Source organism: Danio rerio, chromosome 21 (genome assembly GCF_052040795.2).
Source record: "Danio rerio strain M-AB ecotype USA chromosome 21, GRCz13ab, whole genome shotgun sequence".
NCBI lineage: Eukaryota > Metazoa > Chordata > Actinopteri > Cypriniformes > Danionidae > Danio > Danio rerio.
The window spans coordinates 25,144,447-25,167,936 of record NC_141041.1 but is presented as its reverse complement, the minus strand read 5'-3'; the positions used below and the strand labels follow the sequence as shown (position 1 = coordinate 25,167,936).

Here is a 23,490-nt window from a genome sequence, read left to right as displayed (position 1 = left end):
TTCTGGTGGGTCATGTAGCATAGTTGTCATTATTATGGAAGTTTGTGCTAGTGTAGTCTATGTTCTTTGTAGTCTATGCTTTCTTTGAATTTTTGGAGAATTAGCACCGTTCATTACACTGTTCATTTCATTACAGTAAATATTTTCCAGATAAAGGGTCAGATGTGATCATTAGAGTGTTATTATATTAAAATATGTGCAGTAGTAGACATAGTTTGTAATTTTCCCCCTAATTCTGTTGCATTCTTTGCATTTGTACAGTAGGAGGAGAAGGAGAAGGCAGTGTCTGAATAGCTTCCTCAGCGAAAATGCCTCTGGTTGTAATAGTAATTAATTACTGTTAGCTATTTCCCAAATGTCTACTATCTGAAAAAATGACTTGCTAAACTAAAAGGTTGAGCCAGCGTTGTTATCTTAGAGAGAGTTATCTCTCTTAAACACGATCCATCTGCTTTAGCTCTGACAGTGAAGTCACTACAGGATGGATTTTTTTACTCCTATAGTGGTTATTTTGGCTACTCTTTGATGCTGTGAGGTTATAAAAGTAAGTTAGCTATTTAACTTTCTCACCTCAGAGAAAAGAACAAACAACATGACAATAAAGTAGTGCACAAAATAAGATGATGTTATTGTTATTGTCTTGCACAAGCACTTAACAAATGCACGTTTATCTTCATCTTTTGTTGTTTGACATTGCATAGCTGTTTTGCAGCCAAATATATATACATATGAACATTTTAAAGCATAAAATCCATATCTTTTAATAATATATTGTAAAAATAAAAACAGTTGCTCCAATGCAGTACTCTGTCTTAGTTGGCGGAAATACAGTTTTGTTAATGAAAAGAACGAAAATCTAGGTGTAATTGTAGTTGAAAAGTTATTATTTTAAACTGTATGCAAATAGATAAAATTTAATATGTGCACTTTGTGTATACCAAGGATGATATTCAATTAAAAAGCTATATTTGATGGTCGAAATGTAGTTTGCTTTACTGTAAAGTATATTACTCTCAGACATTTAACACTTCAATTGTTCAACACTTTTCATACATTAGATGCTTTTACAATTAAACTGATTATTTTTACTGAAATTTGTACTTTGTGACTGTAAAGCATAAACCCCACCTACTTTAAAGTGGGGTGGTCCACTACAATATCATATTTTAAACTTTAGTTCATGTGTAATGAAGCTGTGTGAACAAACAACATCTTTGAATGTATTCGAAGTTCAATGCAAGGAAGACATTTTACAGGGTTAGCTTAGCAAAGCCTACAGTGAATGAAGTTAGGAGACTACTAACAAATACATCCGAGTTAGTGAGATCACAATTTAGTTTTAATTTTGTTCCAAATAATTATTAAGATATAGCTATATAACTTTTAAGGTATAGCTCTAGCATTTGACAAAGGATAGCTTCTAGAATCTCTTCCAGTTTTGTGCTGGATTAGGCTAAAAGCTCCTCAAAGAAGAAGCAGCTCCAACCATGATAGAAGCTTTGGATTGTGAGCCACAACATGTAATTATTTTAATTTGTTACAATTGATCTATTACATGCATAGTTTCCAGTGCTAATGGGATGTTGTAGCACATAAACAAGGATGTAAACAACAGGAAATGTTGTTTGACAGGGTTAACAATTTAGCTACAAATTCATATTTATCCGTCAAACCCCTGTAAACACCCACAATCTTTAGCAGTGCTGCAGTGTCTCTTTACGCAGCCACTTTCCCTTCATTATACATCTCAAATAATGAATTCACAAAAGTTATGTGAACGTTTAATATTACTTACACATGCTTATTCCGAATATCTGTGTAAGACACTAGTCAGATTTTATTTTAGAGAGCAGGCGTGAGGTGACGTGAAGACAGTATTTACACAGCGCAAAAGCATGTGTAGGGCCATGACGCTCTTCCGGTGATGTAAAGCCAATCAGCGCATCACAGAACATTGTTAGATGACCAATCAGAGCCTCTTGAGGGCGGGCCATTCAGAAGAACTAGGAAATATGACAGTCATTTTCATGTTAGCTGAGTAACTGTATTTAATTAAAGCAATATATATGAAAATTATTGTGATTTCTTTACAAACGCAGCATGAGCACACATTGCTTTGCATCTTTTAAACACAACCAAGCCTTAAAAACACACTAGACCACCCTATTAATTTGATTAGTTATCATTGTCTTTTTGCCATTGATGTGAACTGTCTGAACGCTGATGTACATGTTTAAAAATGTTCCCTTTTTGCCATCCTAACAAAAGTGATGTGTAATGGAGTGGAGAAGAACAGTGCACGAATTTTAAATGCTGATAGTGATAATTTGCCTATTACTAATCATTTTGGGGCTTGTTACTTGTGGGGTTGCAGACCTAGATTACTCATACCCTCACACAAAGAAACAGAACAGATTCACATTAGAGGGAGTGAAAGAACGATTGCACAAATGAATAGGAATTCAAGGCCACTCCATCTTGAGACAGTCTATTTAAAAATAACTATGTAAAATACATAGAGCATTAAAAATGCAAAGCAGAGTACTGAACCACCACAACCTCATCTCTCAGGAAAACTGATTTACATTTTGGCAAATTAGTGTCTAATTCCTGTGAATTTGCATATCTTATTCCAACAGATAAGTCTAATTTCAGAAAAAAATACAAAGACATGCCCCTAAACAACTATTGTGAGCAGATCATATGAATCTGTACAAATATGATTGTACGGATACATACAAATTAGCTGATAATTTAGCAAGAGCTGCAATGCAATCACCAAAGCCTGTCATATTATTTTAGAAAATGTGAGTGTTGCCAGTCACTGGATCTAAAATATAATGCAGTCAATCCTTATTGCATGTGCGCTAACAAAATTGGTCTCACACTATATGCAAGCGAACCATATTAACATATTATGTGAAATAATCAATTTATTTTACTGTTAAATGTAACTTTTATCTCAATATAAAGTTAAAATAATTTAACTTCTTGGATTTTTTTTCTTTCTTTAGTTTGTTGCAATGCATAAGTGATCATCTTAATCATAAAATATTTATGAGGTATCTGCCTCTATGTAGGCAGCATAATTAAGATGCCTACCTTCTGCAGTGTTTTCACACCAGAATCTCCATAAGCAGCTCACTCAAGTTACGAAACCGAGTTTGTGTGCACTGGTTCGGAGCCCATGTGCCATATGATGGGTGAGTTCTGCTATAAAGCAGCAAGTTGAGCGAGTGTCTGGGTGAAATTCTGTGATATGTTGATCAAATCCCAGAGTAGCCCTGCAGCCCAGAGAAGGGAAATAGCTAGCTTTTTTGCCTTGAACCAGCCATCTCTTGAGTAATGACTCTGTCTTATTTGTAGCAGTGGTAAAAAGGATTCGCTGCAGGGCTCGCGGTTAGCAGGGCAGAGGTTTTCTGTTGGGAATTTGTGCAAATGAATGTATATTATGATAATTCTTGAAGCTTTACTGTGCGCGGAGCTCTCACAGAAGGCTTGTCATTTGGAGGGATGATATCCAGCTGACTTCAATCGGCTTGCTGAATGTATGTTGAAAAATGTCAGTAATCAATGTATGCATCCTTTTCCAGTTTGATGTGTTCAACTTCCTGTTGAGTCATGGCCCTGAAATGTATTTGAGGTGCTGCCGGATTACTCTCTTTTTTCATATTGCACAGCTGGGGGCTGTCACAATATAACAGTATTGATGATTATTATAATATTTAAAAAATGAAATATTGTTACTGTGTATCAGTATACCGGTGATGTTAGTGATGATTATAATCTTTAAAAATGAATAGTACACTGCAATATGACACAGCAATCTAGTGGCATATGACACAACAATTTATCTGGGTAAAGGGCATACACTGTAGAAATGCTATTGACTGATGAAGCTGAAGAAACCTGAAGAAAATCAACACATGACTACAACTGAAAATGTTTATTCAGTGTTCTTCAAGCCATCTAGGGCATTTTTTAAAAACAAATATGCATGTTTAATGTAATGCTAACTGCCTTCAGTGTAAAGAGCAATATTAACCAATATAATTTATGCTTCATTTCCAATCATTCAATCCAATTCAATTCACCTTTATTTTTATAGCACTTTTACAATGTAGATTGTGTCAAAGCAGCTTCACATAGAAGATCATAGTAAATTGAAACAGTGTAGTTCAAACAGTGTAGGGTTCTAATGAGACTTTTTTTACTGGTTTTCTAAAGATGCTTTAAAATATCATTAATATTATATAAGTAGATATAATATAAGTAGACTGTTAGGTTGGGGTTAGTGTAAGTTGACATTGTACTTGCAAAATTTCTTACTGTCAGTTAAATGGCTGTTGAAGGAGCAATAACAACAGATATTAGGCAAGCAGTCTACTAATACTCAAATGGACCAACAAAATAAAGTATTACCATTATTTATTGAAAAATCTGAAATTGTGACAATCCTATGTACAATCAATACTCAGATTGAAATGCATAAAATTACAAATACTCAGATTACAGTAATTGAATAGTTTCTTTAAATGTATAAATATATTGTGCTGCATATGTATTTTTACTGTGCTAACAAACACACTATATATTCATATATATATATATATATATATATATATATATATATATATATATATATATATATATATATATATATATATATGAATATATAGTGTCTGCATGTTAGCACAGTAAAAATACACATGCTATATATATATATATATATATATATATATATATATATATATATATATATATATATATATATATGAATATATAGTGTCTGCATGTTAGCACAGTAAAAATACACATGCTATATATATATATATATATATATATATATATATATATATATATATATATATATATATATATATATATATATATATGAATATATAGTGTCTGCATGTTAGCACAGTAAAAATACACATGCTATATATATATATATATATATATATATATATATATATATATATATATATATATATATATATATATATATATATGACAATGGCGAAATGACAATGGGGTTTGACTGTGGTGAAGAACGGTTCTAGAAAGCAGGTAGGACAAAAACAAAAGGCAAAAATTAAAGTAAACAAGTAAATAACCTGGTGAAATTGTGGTAAAATCTGAAAAAAAAAATCATGAGGGCTTTACTTTTTTCTTGATTGCTTTTAAAAACATTGTCAGTTGGGTTTAGGCAAGTGGCTGGGCACTGATCTATCTGTGCTTTTTAAAACACTATTAGTTGGGTTTGGGGAAGGAAGAAGGTTGATTCAGTCGATTGGTCAGTCAATCAGCGGCCTCTGTGGATTTATGTAAGAAGAATAGGTGTGAATGGCCCTTGTGGAATAAATTTGAGATTTAAAAAAAGTGTACACAGTGCCCTCTGGCAGATTCGCAAAAACAAAAACTGCCAAAAAAAAAATTGTTTTTCTTCAGAAATGTATATAAGGGTACATAATAAGAATGAAACTTTATACAGTGCGGTGGCATTAAAAGTGTCCAAGAAGACTTAATCAATACATGCAATGAATGAGAGACTGTTTAAATGCATGTCTTTGATGAGAAGATGAAGGAGGCCTACTGTATGATGAGTGAAATCACTGACTAAACTTAAACAATAACTAAATGCAGAACAAAACTACAGAATGTTATGTTTTTTAAATAAGTGCACAAATTGTATACATGTATATTCTCTTAGCACCGAGTTCAAAGTCCATAACCTAAGCTTTAAAATTGTTGCTGCAAGATTTTTGCCCCTTATTCACAGATTTAACACTGTTAGCTCTTGCTTTTAGTTGGCTTATTATAGGTAGTATTATAGCATTAATGTGCATTTATGATACTCATTACTTACTACACTAAAATAATTTTAAAAGGGTTACTTTCTACTCATACTTTGAGTAGTATTTCAAACAGATACCTATACTCTATGAGCGACACTGGCTCAGTGGTTAGCACTGTTGCCTCACAACAAGAAGGTTGTTGGTTGTTGGGTGAGTTGAAATTTCTAAGTAGAGTTTGCATGTTCTTCCAGTGTTTCCCGCTTCTACCATAATCCAAAGACATGTGGTATAAGTGAATTGAATAAACTAAATTGGCCATAGTGTATGTGTGTGCAAGTGAGAGTGTATGGTTGTTTTCCAGTACTGGGTTGCAGCTGGAAGGGCATCCTTTGCGTAAAACATATGCTAGATAAGTTGGCGGTTCATTCCGCTGTGGTGACCCCTGATAAATAAAGGGACTAAGCCGGAGAAAAATGAATGAATGAATGAATGAACTTATACTCTACAGTACTTGCATCACATTTTATTTGGCTAGTAGTACTTTTAGTTGAGTATGCATTTTCAGTACTCTTTCCACCACTGTGTACAACAAAGGAGAAATGCAGTCAGATCAGGTCAACCCAGGTCAGATGACTTCAAAAATATTGAACAAATGCCATCCTTGTGGGTTTCTATGACTACCTTATTGAGTAAAGTTATTGACCTCTCTGAGAGGTTGATAAATTGTAAACCATTTGTTTCCAGGAAAATCACCTACAGAAGTAAAAGCAACATCTGTTGCAGGTAGGCTGCACAAAATCCTGAAGTATGCAGACAGCTTCTTGGATAAAAATAACAGATTTCCTTGATTTAAATCAAACACTCTTTTTGCTATGAATAACAAAAATCCAAGAAGAGATTATATGAAGTAAGCACAGAACTATGTTGGAGGAGTGACTGCGATATCAGATAAGCCCAGAGAGGAAATGCTGAAGTTTTAGTGCAATCCTATCAGAAACAAAAGCGTCTCATAAATTTCTCATAAAGAGAATTTTAAAAATATATATATTGTGTAGCAATGGTATGGTATGGTCTATATATTATTGAAGAGTTCTTACCGTAAATACATGTCATGCATTGCAATTTTGTAGGAAACTACTTGAGACAGCGAAAGTGAGAATGCCTTGTCTATCTTTTGCATAATGCATGACGTTTCTAATTCAGTATAAGTGCACTTGGCTGAATTGACTACATTTTCAGCGCAAATCCTCCACCTTCGCCCACTTGAATCCCTCACACCTTGACTGCAACTGATTTTTATGACTTATGATTAAGATTTGTGTGACCAGCGAAGAGAGACGAGCCAATACCGAATCCAAACCGAGGTCAAGCCTTGCCAATCATACCAGGTTAAGCCAGAGGTTAGAGGTTTGTTAGCTTTTCTCTGCAGTGCACTCACATCCATAATGTTTCACAACAGTTGCTTCAAATCACTTCATCCAACATGAGCAATATTCTGTTTTCGTCGCTCCCATACATTATCTGGTCCTGTGCTAAAAGCTTTATCATGTCTAAATGGTGGGTTGTTTGAAGTGAAAACACCTTGGAGAGGAATTGTTTGCGATAACTCAGTGTTGAATAGACGTTTCCTTCCAGAATGATCTATTCACATGACCTCCTACAGTGAGGTTTACTGATGGTTTATCAGGGCTGGCTAGATACACATCCAATGCCTGCCTTCGAATGTGGGAATGGATACGCAAGCACCACAATAAATAAACATGGACATTTATCTTGCTGTGTTAGACTCCATTTCCTAAACTCTCCTCAACTTCTGCAAGAAATATTCTGGAATATTCTAAAGGGTCTGTCAAAAAACGAATGTGAACTTTAAGCAATCTTATCTTGGCTCTGAAGATTTCCGTTCAGTGTTTGCTTTTGCAAGGTGAGATTACTGAGTGCACTGGTTCCTTGAAATGCAAACCTGTTTAAACTTTGTATTTCAAAGATGTGGAGGGCAGATATCTTGCTGATCTGTGGTTAATATTCTGTTTTCAGTTACTGTGGTTTTGGACTTATAATATTTTCCCAATGTGTTTGCTCAGCCATGTTGGCTTAAACAAAAGGGCTCATATTATGTGTACATAAATATATAATTTGCATGAACATGCCCATATGACTTGCATATATTTTTTACTTGGTACTTTGTTTTCATTTGTAACTATTTAGTTGATGAATTATGAACAGACTATGGAAAACAGATCACGCATTTTTGTATTTGTTTTCAAAATTTAGGTGTCTGTTTTTTTTTTTTAATTATGTATTAAAACGATAAATGCTTGGATGCTTAAAACCCCTGTAAACTGTCACATTCATTAAGAATGCAGGGTCTCTCTATGCGGCTGCTTTCCCTGCATTATACATCTCAAAAAATGAACTCGCTGAAGATAAGTAAACGTTTTATATTACTTACACATGCTTATTCCAAATATATGAAAGACACTTGTCAGATATGGGGCCCTATAATACACACTGTGCAATGCAGCGCAAGGCGGGACACATTTGTTGTTTGCTAGTTTCAACTTGGCGCAAGAGTCATTTTGGCGTTTTGCGCCACGCTGTTTAAATAGCAAATCCATTTGCGCTCATACGTGTGCCCATAGGCGTCTGGTCTAAAAAAGGAGGCATGTTAAGGCGCGTTGCTATTTTGAGGAACTAAAATACACTGTTCAATAGACTAGCTTAGAGTAGGTCTAAAGTCCAGCGCAGAGCGTGTTAGTTGTGCGCCTTGCTTACGCATTGCTTAATGCACACAGGATGTACAGCAATACCAAATTTCTTTACAAATGAAAAATAATTAAAGGAATAAAATATTACAAAAAATATTACATTTACATTTAGTCATTTTATTATTATATTATTTATATTTCATAATTATATTATATTATTTTCTGGCCTAAATAAATATAAAAACCACCGCCTTCATGCCTTCATCTCGGAGGGCTTTTTTTAGTTTATTCATGACAATTTGCTTTAGTATGATGTTTTTATTAGTGATAGTATTAATTATTATATGCAAATTTATATTTGTTTTTATTTAAAAAATCTTAGATTTGTCCACCTGTCAGGTTTTAGACCATATCGGGCACAGCATGTGCATTAGAATATCTCTCAGTTTTTTATAACACACTTCGTTATTATTGTTCTTTTATTCGTTTGCTGGAAATTAGAACTGAATTTAGAAATAGTTTTGAAACAAATCTTTGCCCTTAATAAACAAAATTAATTATGTATAGGCAAATGGATGTATGTGCATACAACACGTTTCCCTATCCACGATGATAAGGCTCATTCTCGATTTATAGATGCTCTGTTTAACTGTTTTCTCTCTAGTTTTTCCACTTATAAAGTCTGTCATGTAAATAGCAAATGCACTATGGCGTGACACAACTGACTCTTAAAGGTAATGGGAGATGAGACACTGATTGGTTTATTCTCAAAACACATTGAGTGAATAAGCTCAACCGTTAGACCATGCGCCACGACTCAAAGCAGATTTTCCTGTCTTTAAAATAGCAAAAGTAGATTCTGACACCCTTAATGCTTTTGCACCCTGCACTTTGGACTTTGCACCTGGATTGTCAAAATAGAGCCCTTTGTGTTAGAGAGCAGGCGTGAAGTTCAACTGTGTTCTCTGTGTCATTTTGATTCAGGCTCAAACTGATACGGCTAACAGCTACTCTGACTGACAGTATTTACACATTGCAAAAGTGCGAGCATGTGGAGGTGTGACATTTTCCTGGTGGCGTGGAGCCAATCCACAAATCACAGCACATTCTGTTAACTGACCAATCAGAGCCTCTTGAGGGCAATCTTTCGGAGAAACTAGGAAATATGACGTATGACAATGTCGTTTTCATGTTAGCTGAGTAGCTTTATATCAAATAATCAAAAAATAATGTGAAAAAAATAATGTTGTTTACAAATGAAGCATGAGCACACATTGCTTTGTATCTTATAAACACAACCAAGCCTTAAAATATACCCTGGACCACCACTTTAAATGATGCTGTATTTATGCTTGCATGAAGTTGATCAAAAGTATTAGAAGATATATATTATGATACAAAATAAATCGATATTTTCACATCACAAAACACAACAAAATATTAAGCGAAACAAGTTTTTTAATAGTTGCTATTAAGGATGTTTTTTTCTTTTTAAATCAGCATATCAACAATGATTTTTGCAGGATCATGTGACACTGTTGCATCACAGGAATAAATTACATTTTTAAGTATATTAAAACAAAAGACAGATGTGTTTTATTAAAGGGCACCTATGGTAAAAAATCTACTTGCTGTTTGGACAGATCTGTGTGTTGGTATAGTGTATAGACCGTCATACTGGGGTGATATGAACACACCCAGTCCTTTTTTTTTCAATTTAACTACAAAAAAAAGGGTCGGCCAATTGGAGCTGTTTTCAAATCGATCGCACCATTACGTAGTTGTGCGATTCCCCCGCCCACCGAATTGATTGACAGCTGCGCGCATTAACATGTTCCGGTAGTCACGTGTATATGTCAACAAGACCGGACAGACATACGCAAAGCAACCGGGAATAAAAGGTCTGTTCTGTTCGCTAGGATCAGCAATCATCATCAGATGTGATTAAGAGTAAGTTTCACATGTTTAAAGTGTTTTAAAACAGAGTATGTGTGTAATTAATCACAGCGTTTTACTTCAGCTTTACTTTATCAGCACAGCCGCGTGTCAGAACAATTATAAAAGAAGACGCTTCAATCCCGGTTTGTGGAAGTTAAATCAGGTTTATTTTGTACATTAGCATAACAGATATCCACACTTGAGGTTAGCCTTAACTAGGCTAAGCACGCTCTGTCTGTCTGCCTGCCTGCGTGTGTGTGTGTATCATCTGCGGTGTGTGTGTGTGTGTGTGTTTGTAACGATATTGTGTGTGACTCATCAATGCAACTTCACAATACTGATTAGTAAAGGTTAGTTCTTACTGTAGTATCTCACGAACGCTACGTGAGACCTCCTTCCTTTAAGTCTGTCTGTTGTCTGACGCAGCTGAGGGAGGAGGCATGTAGAAACAGTGGGCGGGAAGGAAAAAGCTTAAAGGCGCAGTACGACAAAACCACCCCCTGCTGGAAATCAGTATAAGACAGCATCTTGTAAAAAGTATAATGAAAAATCTGATGGGTATTTTGACCTGAAACTTTATATACACATTCTAGAGACGCAAAAGACTTATATTAAATCTGAAAAAATGGGTAACCTAGGTGCCCTTTAAAGATATTTAGTGGTAATCATTCATTCATTCATTTTATTGTCGACTTAGTCCCTTTATTAATCCAGGGTCACCACAGCGGAATGAACCGCCAACTTACCCAGCAAGTTTTTATGCTGCGGATGCCCTTCCAGCCGCAACCCATCTCTGGGAAACATCCACACACACACTCATACACTACGGACAATTTAGCCTACCCAATTCACCTGTACTGCATGTCTTTGGACTGTGGGAGAAACCAGAGCACCCGGAAGAAACCCACGCAAAGGCAGGGAGAACATGCAAACTCCACACAGAAACGCCAACTGAGCAGAGGTTCGAACCAGCGACCCAGCGAACTTCTTGCTTTGAGGCGACAGCACTACCTACTGCACCACTGCCTCGCCTATTTAGAGGTATTGCTGAAAATAATTAAGATAAATGTGTATGTGTAATAACCACAAACTGGTGCTTATTATAAAGTATCATCTGTTATTATTATAGTACCATATTTTCATTATCTTAGCAATCACCTGATGATGATTGAAATGAGCCAATATAATGTCAAAGAAATTTGCTCACATAGCTGTACATTACCCTGTTGCCATGGTTACACCAGCTCTCTATGTTCTGATGGCCATGCAATGCAAAGCTCTTTGTGAATTCTGGCGGTCACTAGTTGAGTTTAATCTAACAGCCCAAAGGAGCACAGCTTGAACGTCATCAAAAACACCTAACTCTCCAGATGACAGCAATTGCCCTTTCGTGACCTTTGCCAACATTGATTCCTGCGTAACTTTCCTTAGACAGGTTTTTATCACTCTGGCTTTGAGGCATGTGCTATCTCTCTGCTCTCCCACAAGCTGATCAATACAGATATATGTATTATTTTTTGGTTCACCAAGGAAAAGACCTTGTGGGCACAAATAATAATTCTGGAAAAAAGTAGTATGATTTGAATATGAGCAATGAGTGGTTGCAGTTTTTATAATTTCCCAAATCAATAATAACACTAAAACATAGCAGTGTAAGAATTTTTGTCAGAAATAAACTATTATTTCACTTTTTTATAATTCCTTGACACTCACACTATTAAATGTTTTATCTAATTGCAAACAGCGTGTTTTTTTAATAAAGACAGGAAATTCAAGTAGACTTTTAGTAAAAATGTGAATGTGTAAGCATTCAATGAAATATTAAGCATTCAGAACATAAATTTCATGTGCATAGTGAATTACCATTGGCCTTTTTCTTACCTCTATTTGCATAATGAATTGTGACTGGCCTTTTTTGTTCTCTACACACACTCCATATAGGGATGGCGTGATTTTTTTTTATATATATATATATATATATATATATATATATATATATATATATATATATATATATATATATATATATATATATATATATTATTCCCACCAAGACTGTACTTATTTGATTCACAATACATTAAAAATGGCAACATTGTCAACGTTGTTTAAAAAAAGACATTTGACATGTTGTTTAAATTTCAACAGTTTCAATTTTTAACTTAATTTAATTTAATTTAATTACTTCGATTGTAAAGCTGTATTTTCAGAACAATTACTCCAGTTATCAGTGTCACGATCCTTCAGAAATTATTCTACGGTTATAATCAGTTTGAAAACAGTTGTGCTGCTTGTTTAATTTCAGCCAATAAAAATGGTTTGCCACCAGTTATAAAATTTAGTAAATCCAATGAATAATTTTTTTTCAATGTGGGGACAAAATAGTAACATATTTGAAATCTGTTTTTTAAATGTTTCACCCTTTAAAACACCTTTGCTTTGAACAAAGGGAATGGGAAACACAGAATAAACATATTGGTGTAATAATAAAAAAAAATATTTAAAAAAAACATGATCATGACCAGAAGAACCGGAATTGGTGGACTGTGGCATAATATAAGCTCTGCTGTTTTGTGTCTTATTACTCCCGTCTCATCAGCAAATGCTTAATCAATATTGTTTTGACAACTTTCATCCTTTCTTCATAATACCAAAAATAGTAGGTTTTGAATGCTTTAGCTCATTCATGAATACGATTTCTGCAGGAATCCTGTAGGATGTAATGAACACTGTAAAAAATGTTACCTAGATCTAACTTATAAAAAGTGAGGCAAGTGGCTGCATCGGACGTTTTAGGTTGATTCAACTTCCAGCCTTTTTTAAGTATTTTAAACACTAAAACATTGCTTAAAACAAATGCAATAAAATTAAGTTGAGCCAACTAATATTTCTAAAATTACTAAAATCAGATAAACTTACTTTTTTTGTTAAACTTAACTTACTTATACATTGCTATATGTTGATTGTACTTATTTTAATTAAGTATTAAGAACTTAATGATCTAAATAAAATTAACCATGCATATGTCATTTAAAATGAATTCAATTGACTTCTGGCTGTAACCTCAGAAAATAAATCTTCATTTCTATATTGTAAGCACAATATACACAAGTAAAAACAGATAAACAGACTTTCCTGTCAATAACAATTAAATAAGAATGGGAGGATGGATTAAAGACCATAACATGCATTCAATGTCAATCGGTGTTCCTTTTAATAGTGACTACAAAACAGGCCATTAATGTGGCTACACATACACAATACATAAATAAAAACATTAATAATAACAGATCCTATTGAGAAATCATCTAAGGCAACTCAGTGAGGAGATTTGCATATTTTGATGAAGATTTAGGATGCATAATGTCCAGTCCCACAAAGAGTCTCTGATATATCTCATATGTATACAGTTTTGATGGATACTTGAAGTCGAGGACATCAGTAAGTCCAAACAGGAGTCATCATGCATTTGACAGGTTTGGCAAACCTCTGACAGTCCTATGATAATCCAAACTGTGTTGGCCTGATGGCAAATTTTTCCCGTGGGCAGCCGCATGCACCTCTGATTCCTCACAACTCTATTGGTGGAGACAAAAAAGAAACAGGAGTTCAGGTGATTGATACCAAACAACATTAAATAGCTAAATACTAAATAGGAAATAACTACAAGTAAAGTTACAAAAGTGCAGTGAGAATGATGCATGGATGAAACACCTTAGTTTATCAGTTAAAAATTACCTTAGTTAAACTTCTATTTAAAAAATAAAAAAGGTTATACAGGTTATTGTGTACTTACATTATTCCAGGTGTTTTTAGTTATCAAATTTTAAAGAAAACTGTGATTTTACTCAGTGTAACAGTGTATGTCATTGTGGTTTCCTGTCAATCAAAGAATTATAAAAATTTAGGTATTACATTTTTAGTTTATTTTGGCAACTTATAAAGCATAAGAATGTGTATGTAATTTAGATATTAAAACTGATTGAAAATGGCTATATGAAAAATATAGAATACAAATTCTATAATTTAATTGTCATCTTCAATTTGCACCAAACTTTGCACATGTCATAATACAAATTTTATTAAATAAATAAATACATTGCCATTTTACATATTACATTAAGGTTTACATTAAATTTTTGCTAAAGCTACATTTAATTGACTTTTTTTTTTCAAATTTAATGTGACTGGCAAATGACAGTTCAGTGAGGTCACTGTTATCAGTTAGCTTTAGTAAAAGACTGACAGATAATAAGAAACTGCATTAGGACATTTTTTTACTGTTTTTACTGTTGCACACATAAAAAAATCTTCAGATATCAAATGTAATTCTATGGAGCCCACTATTGTTTGCAATTTTACTGTTGCAATTTTAATGTTTTACTTACCTGCAAATAATTATATCTGTAATTGTATCTAATGTTTTTCTTACCTGGATGTGAAGTTTGAAGATCCACAGGTAACAAAATCACTTTGGTATCTAAAGACCAAAAAAATGCATTTTAGAATAAGGTGCATACAATTTAAATGGTTCTGTAAACATCAGTAGTGAATTTAAATTAAGTTAAAATAAATTGTAAATCTGTAATTTATTCACTATGCAGAAGACACAACTCTCATGATTCCACACTCAGTCACGGCGTCATCAACCTACTCATTTGTTTGTTGTGAATGTGCACCCTCTAGTGGCAAATATTACACACTGTGCCTTTAATGCTTGCTTTATAAATATATGTATATATTTCTTTTTTTCTGTATTTATGTTTTACACACAGTAAGACTATGCATTGATTTTGATGGGAATTTTTGTATCATTTGAGTTTGAAAATCTTCCTCTAAGATTACAGTCTTCTGTCTATGTAGGCAGCACACAGCAACTTGACTCACTAGTCTTTGGAACTAAGCCATTATCTTCATCACGTTGCTTCAGATGAACTGTGTCAGCAAAACGCGAAACAAATAGGTCTGGTGACAGATTTCCTCATGCATATCATGATGGTGCCAAATTATGAATATAACCCATTACTTATGTTCCTACAGTATAATTCATTTTGACAAATATTTTGTGCTTATTTTCATATCTTTCGAGCCAGACGAGTCTCTTAAACACATACCATATGAGTCACTTTGATTGACACTGGCTATTTAACTTAATTAGCTTAGCTTCCCGTATTATACTTGTGATATTAAAGAACCATGGCCCATATTTCTGCATTTTAGTCATAATTATATACTATTAGCTTGCAATCTATATGACACAACACTGCAAATGTTCATCAGGGTGGTTCCATTGTTTGTCTGCATACAAACCTGCAAGCCAATAGAATTTATAAACATTTATTGTAATTGGAAAAACCAAGAGTAAAGGTCATTTTTAATTGGATGAACTGCCATGAGAGACAGCAAAATATATTGCAGCGTTTGACACGACATGCTCTAATTAATTAGAACTAATGGTAAATCTTCACATGTTGCCACTCATTAGCAAATGCCACGCTAATATTACTCACATTAGTAAATGTTTATGTCAATGAGATGTACTCAAACTCATCAGTAGAAGATTTTTACATTCCGCTGGAGCCTTTGCTGAAGTGCTTGTCTAATCACAGGTATTAGGATATCATTGAGACGTCCATGTATGGGAGGGTGTTCACACACTGTTTGGAGTTAATGTGCTTCAAATACTGCAGATTTTTCTCTGAATGTGGACCACCCAACCATTAGTATTAGCATTAACCTGACAGATCATAAAAATATGATTTCCTTTTTAAAAACATTTTAGTACAGAGTGAGTAGTGTTGCAGAGAAAATCTAAAGTAGCTTTCAATTATCAGGAAAAAAATGCATATCTATTACATATATATTCAAGTGTCAGGCAGATGAAATACAAATATAATACAATTAGTAGTATTTAAGTTGATAACTTCTAATAGAAATATGTGACTGTTTATTTTTTAAATTTTTTTATTAATATTCAGATTTCCCTAAAATGTAAAGTGGTGACCAGTAATGTAATATATATATATATATATATATATATATATATATATATATATATATGTTTTGGGTGTTTTTTTTTCACTAGGGACTGTGTGTGTTGTGAAACAGGCCCTAAACATGTCAAGGTTTCTACACATCCTTGGATTGACAGAGTAGCTGTCAGCGAGTGCATGAGCAGTAATCAAACAAACCGCTGCTCTAGCTTTATAATTCATAGCTTTTTACCATATCTCAATGCCACGCTGTCCTTGCCAACCCCTAAACTATGTCTGTGCCCCTAGGTAAAGAAGATATCAGCTCTTTTCCTCTGTAACAGTCTCATAGTCTGCTGTCACACACACACACACACACACACACACAAACACACACGCACACATGCAACCTGAGTCTTCACCCTCCTCCGCTCTCAGAAAGATGCACTTGTTTACTGCAAGTTGCCAACTTGTCCGTGAAAGACTCTGTTGGGAGTTTGCTGTAAATATGGTGACAGGCAGGAAACACTTCCCCAAGAACTGCTCTGAAAAGAGGGTTAGAGGTTGACATGGGTGGGTGTGGGCAGAAAACAAATTGAACCCTCGATGTGTTTCTATTTTAGAACATTTATAGAGTCTGTCACTGGATGCATGTTACAGTGCACTGTAATAAATCTTTAATTTTAAACACTGTAAGAATCAGCTCTTTGGTTTAAATCATGTTTAAACTTTGGGGATTCGAATCAAAGATTCGAACATGATTCACATAGAATTATTTAAAGCTTACACTTAACTTAAGTATTTGTCCAGCAAATAGAACGTTTAGTGTAAAGCAATCCTGTATTATACTATTACGTGGCCAACAATAACAATATAAAAACAGTATCTAATTATTTAATGAGCAAGGTAGCAGTATCTGAAGCTGAGGCATTAACTTATAAAGCACACAACACACCAACACGGATCTTAAAACGAAACAAAAGTTTATTGCTACTCTACAACACAAAGTACTAATCTACGTAAAACAAACAAACGCACATACATACACACACGCACAAGCAGTTTGAGGAGAGTTTTGACTGAGTGGATTTAACTTCTAGCCTTTGCTAAGTTCTTAGCATTGCAACCTGAGAGAAACCATAAAAGCAGAGAATTTCGCTATTCTTTACTACTTAAACATAATTCACACCAGAGTCAGCAATGGATAGAAACCTTGTTTGTGCTACTTGCGTTCTGATGTAATTTGGTTTCCTCGACTGGTCCAAAGGGAAATCCCGGCGAAGCTGATTGGTCAGCGTAGCAACTTCAGTGACGTGATGGAATTCCCTTGTCGGTGAAGAGGGGTTTCCTTAGTCGATTGCTAGGGATACGGATGTTGGACAAGGCGGCGTTCGAAGTCCTTCCTGGGTTCCTGTAGTTAGGATGAGTTTCAGAGTTTGGATGTGTTGACCCGATGACTTGTTGTTGAAGCGGTTGCACAAGCAGATCGGGGGTCGAGCCGGCAGCAAGTGAAGGTCGCGGTCTGCTCCGTGATGTAACGAGGCTTCCGGCGAGGCGATGTAACGGCCACAGCACGAGAAGAGCGACGTCCGGGCAGCGACGGCGGTGACGACTGGCAAAGATGACCGGCAAAAGACGACGATGAAATTCCTTTGTTCAAAGTTTTATAGGCTTTGGTAGAGGCTGGGTCTACACAATGCTTGTCCAATCAGATAAGGTGCGGGGTGGAGTCACACCCCAATTCTGCCCTCTAGGAGGCCGGGTTGACACCTGGTGTGGGTGCTGCTTTGATAGCATAGTGGTTAAAATAAAGTCTTATAACGTCGACACTTTTCATAGTATAGTTTCTTCATATAAACCAATGCATATGAAATGTTCCTAGCTTTCAATCGATACCAAACATGAAGTATTTCACAAACATTCTGTAGATTTCATTTATCACTAAGGGCTATTACTCATTAACTATCCATAACAGTTTTGTTAAACACATGGAACATGTACACACAAAAATCTACAGAAACATAAAGCAAACATACATTACTCAAATAAACACAGTTTTACTGTATGTCCATTAAACTTTGCAAGCGTTTCTGATCGCTTCTGTGTCTGCCTGAGAATGTGTATTCCTTGCAGACGCCAAAGGACACGCAAACCAAAAGGTACTTCTCAAAAACCGGTTTGGTGGGTTTTTGATTGTAGAGCCTCTTATTGTTTTAAGGTGTAAAGTTAATTAACACGCAACTGTGATGTTGACTGGATAGTCGTCCTGTGGATTGCCTTTTGCTGGGTGCCTGTGGATTGCTTTGAAAATGAAATCAAAGCTCAGACATTTAGGCACCAACCAATCTTTTAAGGATAACATGGTCTGTGGCTTGTTCGGTTCTGGAACGATCCGTTGACTCCCCACATCCCCCATTTGGATGGTGATGTTCCTGGCATGAACATCGGCAGACACTGGAACAAGAGGCATAGGTAGAGAGAGAACAGACACACAAGACACAAACCACATTTCCATTCCATAGACTGAGTTCTGGTGCAGGTTTTAGCTTAAATTGTTCGGGTCAAGAACACAAGGTGTAGTGTAACATTGCCTGAAATAATTCAAATTTAGTTATTTAGCTAGTTTACTTCATTGCAAGTATGGAGTGGCGCTAGCTTCAACTTAAATAAGCAATAATTCTGCAGCAATTGACACTAATTTGGGAGAAGGAGTCAATCCTACTTTTAGGCCCTATGCATGAATTTGCAGGAGTTCCCTGTAGAGGGGACTGGAACTGCAAATCAGTTAGGGAGAGAGAGAGAAAGAAGGAAATCAAGAGGCACAGGGATGCAAAAAAACAAGATAGGTTAAAAACCAGCAATAACAGTGTTGCATACGTGGAGTGGATCCTCGCTACTAGAAGTTGTTCTAGCAGTGCTGTAGAGGAGAAAGTATTAGTGTTGTGTTTAACTAGGTGTTTCCCTAGAATGTCAAAGGTTATGTTAGTGTGAAGAGGGTAGAACAGTTGATCTGTGTCAAGTTGTGGTCCTCCCCCATTTGTTGTTCAATGATGATGGAGCAGTCAAATGTTCATCCAGTAACGGAGGTAGCGGAGTTTGGCATGGGTCAGGAAGGGTTTCAGGACTGAACTGAGGTTTGTCGGAGGAGTGGCAGACGACCCGAACGGCACTTTTGGGAGCCTGAGGGCTTTCACCTGCAAGTGTTTGTTGGTTCAGGGGGTTGCTGCTTCTCCGCTCGGCGACTAGTCAGGCTGAATCTGCTTTTTCCTTTTCCCGTTTCCTGTCCTCCTCTATGCATTTGAGAAACTCTTTCATCATCAATTTCACCAGTTCTTGAGGGTTAAATCCCGGTGGGGCATTTTCCTCTTGCTGGGATTGAGTCTGAGCGTTGTCAGGGTGGAAGTGTCTGGAGTACCTTCGTTGACTCCTTGGACTTGATGTTACAGGGTTTTGATGTCTTCCCTTGGAGGGACTACTGGATGGTGACCAGCTTTTGTTTGACCCCCATTGGTTTCTTTCCTGGTGGTGTTCAGGTGAGCGTCGTTGTCCATGCAGTCCATCCCAGTGACTGTTACTCTGTTTGAATCTCGTGTCAGCGTAGGAGTTCTGTTGTCTATTGGACGGAGACGCATTCCACGCTGGGGATAGTGGTCTCACGCTGTTTGGGCGTTGGGCACCCTCTAGTGCCAGTTCTGGATTCTGGGTGTTAAAGTCAAGAACTTTTGCAGTTTTAGTGTTCTTCTCTAACACCATCTTTTGTTTGTCGTGGGCTTTCTGTGTCAAATCTCGCAATTGTTGGATGCTCATTGTTCGTGGGCATGCGAGTACTCCGAGATGTTGGCTTACTGCAGGATGGAGGTTTCTCAGGAAGAGAATCTTAAAGTTCAGGTCTTCTTCCATATTCGGTTCGTTGCGAGTTCCGAAAAAGGCTTGCCTGAGTCGGTTGTAGTAAGCATGTGGGGACTCATTGCGAGCTTGTTTTGTCTCCAGAGCACCTAAAAGTCCTTGATCTGATTCAGGGTTTGCAAACTCTCTGATGAGGGCTTCTTGGAGCAAGCGATAATCATTCTTTACCCGAGCCGGTTGTCGGTCCAGGAAGCTGCGCACCTCAGTGCTGGATGTGGCTCGAAGCAAATACAGTCTTTCTTTATTAGAGACATTGGGTCTCATTTCCAGGTGGAAATCAATGTCTTGCAAATAAGCGTGGACCTCCAAACCACCTGACACACTTGGAGTAAACTTCCCAATGTTTCTGGCCAGCTTGTCAAGGTCTTTAAGGTCCAGACTGTATGACGATCTGTGACTGGCTATCACAGGCTCTCGTCGCTGTGGGGTAAGGTAAGGCTCTTCAGAAGGTGTTGGCGAAGATCTTTGGCATGGTTTCTCACCTCTTTCAATAGGTGAGAGCTCAGGGACAGGGGATCCTGTCCTGCTTGGCAGGGGCGAGGCTGGTGCACATCTTGTCTTTGGAGGTTCATAGCGCAGTGCATAGGCATGCCTGAGTTCACTGGCGGACTCCTCTTTGATGTCATCCACTTCCTGCATTAGTCTGTCGATCTCATGTCTTGCTTCGCTCAGGTGAGTTTCAAGGGCTTTGATTCTGGCCTTCTTGTCTCTTAAGTCCACCTTCGCTTCCTTCAGTAGCTGTTCAGCATAATCTAGCTTGTTAGCGACGTCAGCGTGGTCTGCTCTGGCTTGTTCTCTTTCTTCTGTGATTGCTGTTAAAGCTTCTTGTAATTATTCGATCTCCTCTGTGGTACCTTCATCCACCTCATTTGGTTGTTCCAGACGTTCCTGAGCCTCTAGCTCTAGCTGCTTGATGCGGGCTTGCAGGCGTGTCAGCTTGTGTTGGAGTTGGGAGGCGTGTCTGTCACTCAATTTGAGGGTGGCTATGAGTGTGTGACTCAAAGTACCAGTGATTTTGGCCAGCTCCTTGTGGTTGAAGCTTTGACTTGGGTCTTGCTTCATGATGCTGTCTATGTTCTCATCCAATTGTTTTTGCGTCAGGGGCTGCAGTGTTTCGGCAGCTTTAGGGAGGAGACTGCCTGTTACAATGCTTAGCCATGTTTCCAGGTCCTTCCAGTGGCCAACAGGATCTTTGGAGTGAGCCATGTTTTGCGGCGGGGGGAGGACTTAGGATTTTAACTGACACAGACCTTGAAGAGAGATAGAGAGGAGAAAGAAAAAAAACAAGGTAGAACAATGCAAACAGAAAAGGAGAAATGTTAATGTGCAATGTTAAGTGTGTACTAATGTTGAGTTAAGTGTGGTTCTCTGGAACTGTGGCCCTCTGGTGGGTACGCGTGTCTAACTGGTAGTCTCTGTGGAAAGAGTCAGTAGCACAGACACAGTGAGAGAACAAAGAAAACAAAAGTGATAAGGAGACTAAGGAGTAGGGTGAAAATCTGTAGTTTCCACTTTCCTAGAGAGAGGGTTCCTTTAGCTTTTGTTAAATATAAAAATAAGATTTCTAAATACCAGGACTGAAGTTGCTATTAACTTTCCTCTGAAGTGACAGAAAGTAGGAAAACAATAACAGTATTGGCTTCTGAATAGGATTGACTCCGTACACCAAATAAATTGTTTCTGGATGCGTGTTTAGAATTGGATCTAACGACGCCTATCCTCTTGTTGACCTGATGAGTGAGAAAGGAGGGGTGAGATCAGACAATTTCAACAATTAAAAGTGTTCAAGTGTCCCAAACATCTATTAAATGTTTCTAAAATTCTCTGCTTTTTGACTCTCACAAGCACAATCCTTAAACCAGCATCAATAGTCCAGTAAAAAGAAGATAGTTAGTTGAAAGAGATAACAAAGGAGTTAGTTTTCTCTTAGCATTAGGTGTCTTTAAGGATGTCAAAGCGGTGGCGCTGTCGAGTTGACACTACAAGAAGTGTTGGTTTTATTGTGTTATATAGTAAATGCTTAGCCTACGTAGTAGAAAAATCTGAATTTTCCTTTTGTAGTTTGGCTAATTGGAGGGCTACTGCTCTAAGACTAGGCTCAATGATGGCTTAGGTTGGTACCATTACAGCTCACTGGGCTGCACTGTCCAATTGCATCAATGAAGCAGCAGGGGGAGCACTGTCTGTAAGCAGGCTTAAAATAAACTAAATTTAATAGACTAAATTTAATTTTGAATTGAACTTAACTTTAAATCTTTAACGTGGTAATAACTTTTATAAGTTATCATTAAGATTGATAAGAACACTAATGACTAAATTAAATTATTAATTATTGCTAAAATGATAAAGCCATGCATAAATGAACCATTAATGAAATTAAAATTTCAAAACAATGAAGTTGGTTAGAGTAACATTTAATGCAGTTTATCATTAAATTAAACAATCATAATTAATTTAATCAGTGAGTCTTATCCGTATAAATCAACAATTATAGGAAATGGGTGTTCCTAGATGTTGATGAATGGAAAAAGTATTTATACTTGTACAGGTCAGAGAGCATTAATTTATTGTCATGAAAACAAAACTATAATTCATCACTAATAAAACCAACAGCTTATGTGAGTTCAAACTGATCAAATTCAACAGGCCAAGTACAGCAGGAAAAACAAAAATAAAATAAAATGATGGTGATTAAACTCAGCAGTTAGATCGTGCACACTTTTATTAACTTTGCATTCGTCAACTTTTCCAAGGTGAGTAAAGAGAAACAACTGAGATGCAAGAGTTATTTCAAGCATCAGCCATGCAATGCATTTAAGACCACTAAATGCTACGTGCTATCTATTAGCCTTCGCTGCTACTGGAAATGCATAAACTTTAATGCAAACGCGTTAGCGTTAGTTTAGCTTAGCTTCACGCTATGCTCTTTGTTTACAATTCAAGCTGGCACTGGCGGACTGCACATGCGCGCTTGAATGTAATTCCGGCAAGTCTCTCTGTACTTCCGGACCAAGGTTGCTGCTATGGCAACGACCACAAAGTGGAATTTTAGCAAATTTCACAGTATCACTTGAGATGACGGCGCATCTCACACTGTTCAAGCAGAAAGCACTAGTTAGATTTTATATCTTAACAGTACTGAACCATCTCAACTCATGAAAGTGAGAT

General features: G+C 36.4%; 1 protein-coding gene across 1 annotated transcript in view; it reads right to left on the bottom strand.

Annotated features, from left to right (window-relative positions):
• Positions 1 to 21,039, bottom strand: part of LOC148679513 (uncharacterized) — a 71,199-nt gene extending 50,160 nt beyond the window's left edge. The window contains exon 1 of the mRNA XM_088651618.1: positions 18,751 to 21,039. The gene's annotated coding sequence lies outside the window, so the exon portion shown is untranslated. The remainder of the gene's footprint in view (positions 1 to 18,750) is intronic.
• Between the last annotated feature and the right edge of the window lie 2,451 nt (positions 21,040 to 23,490).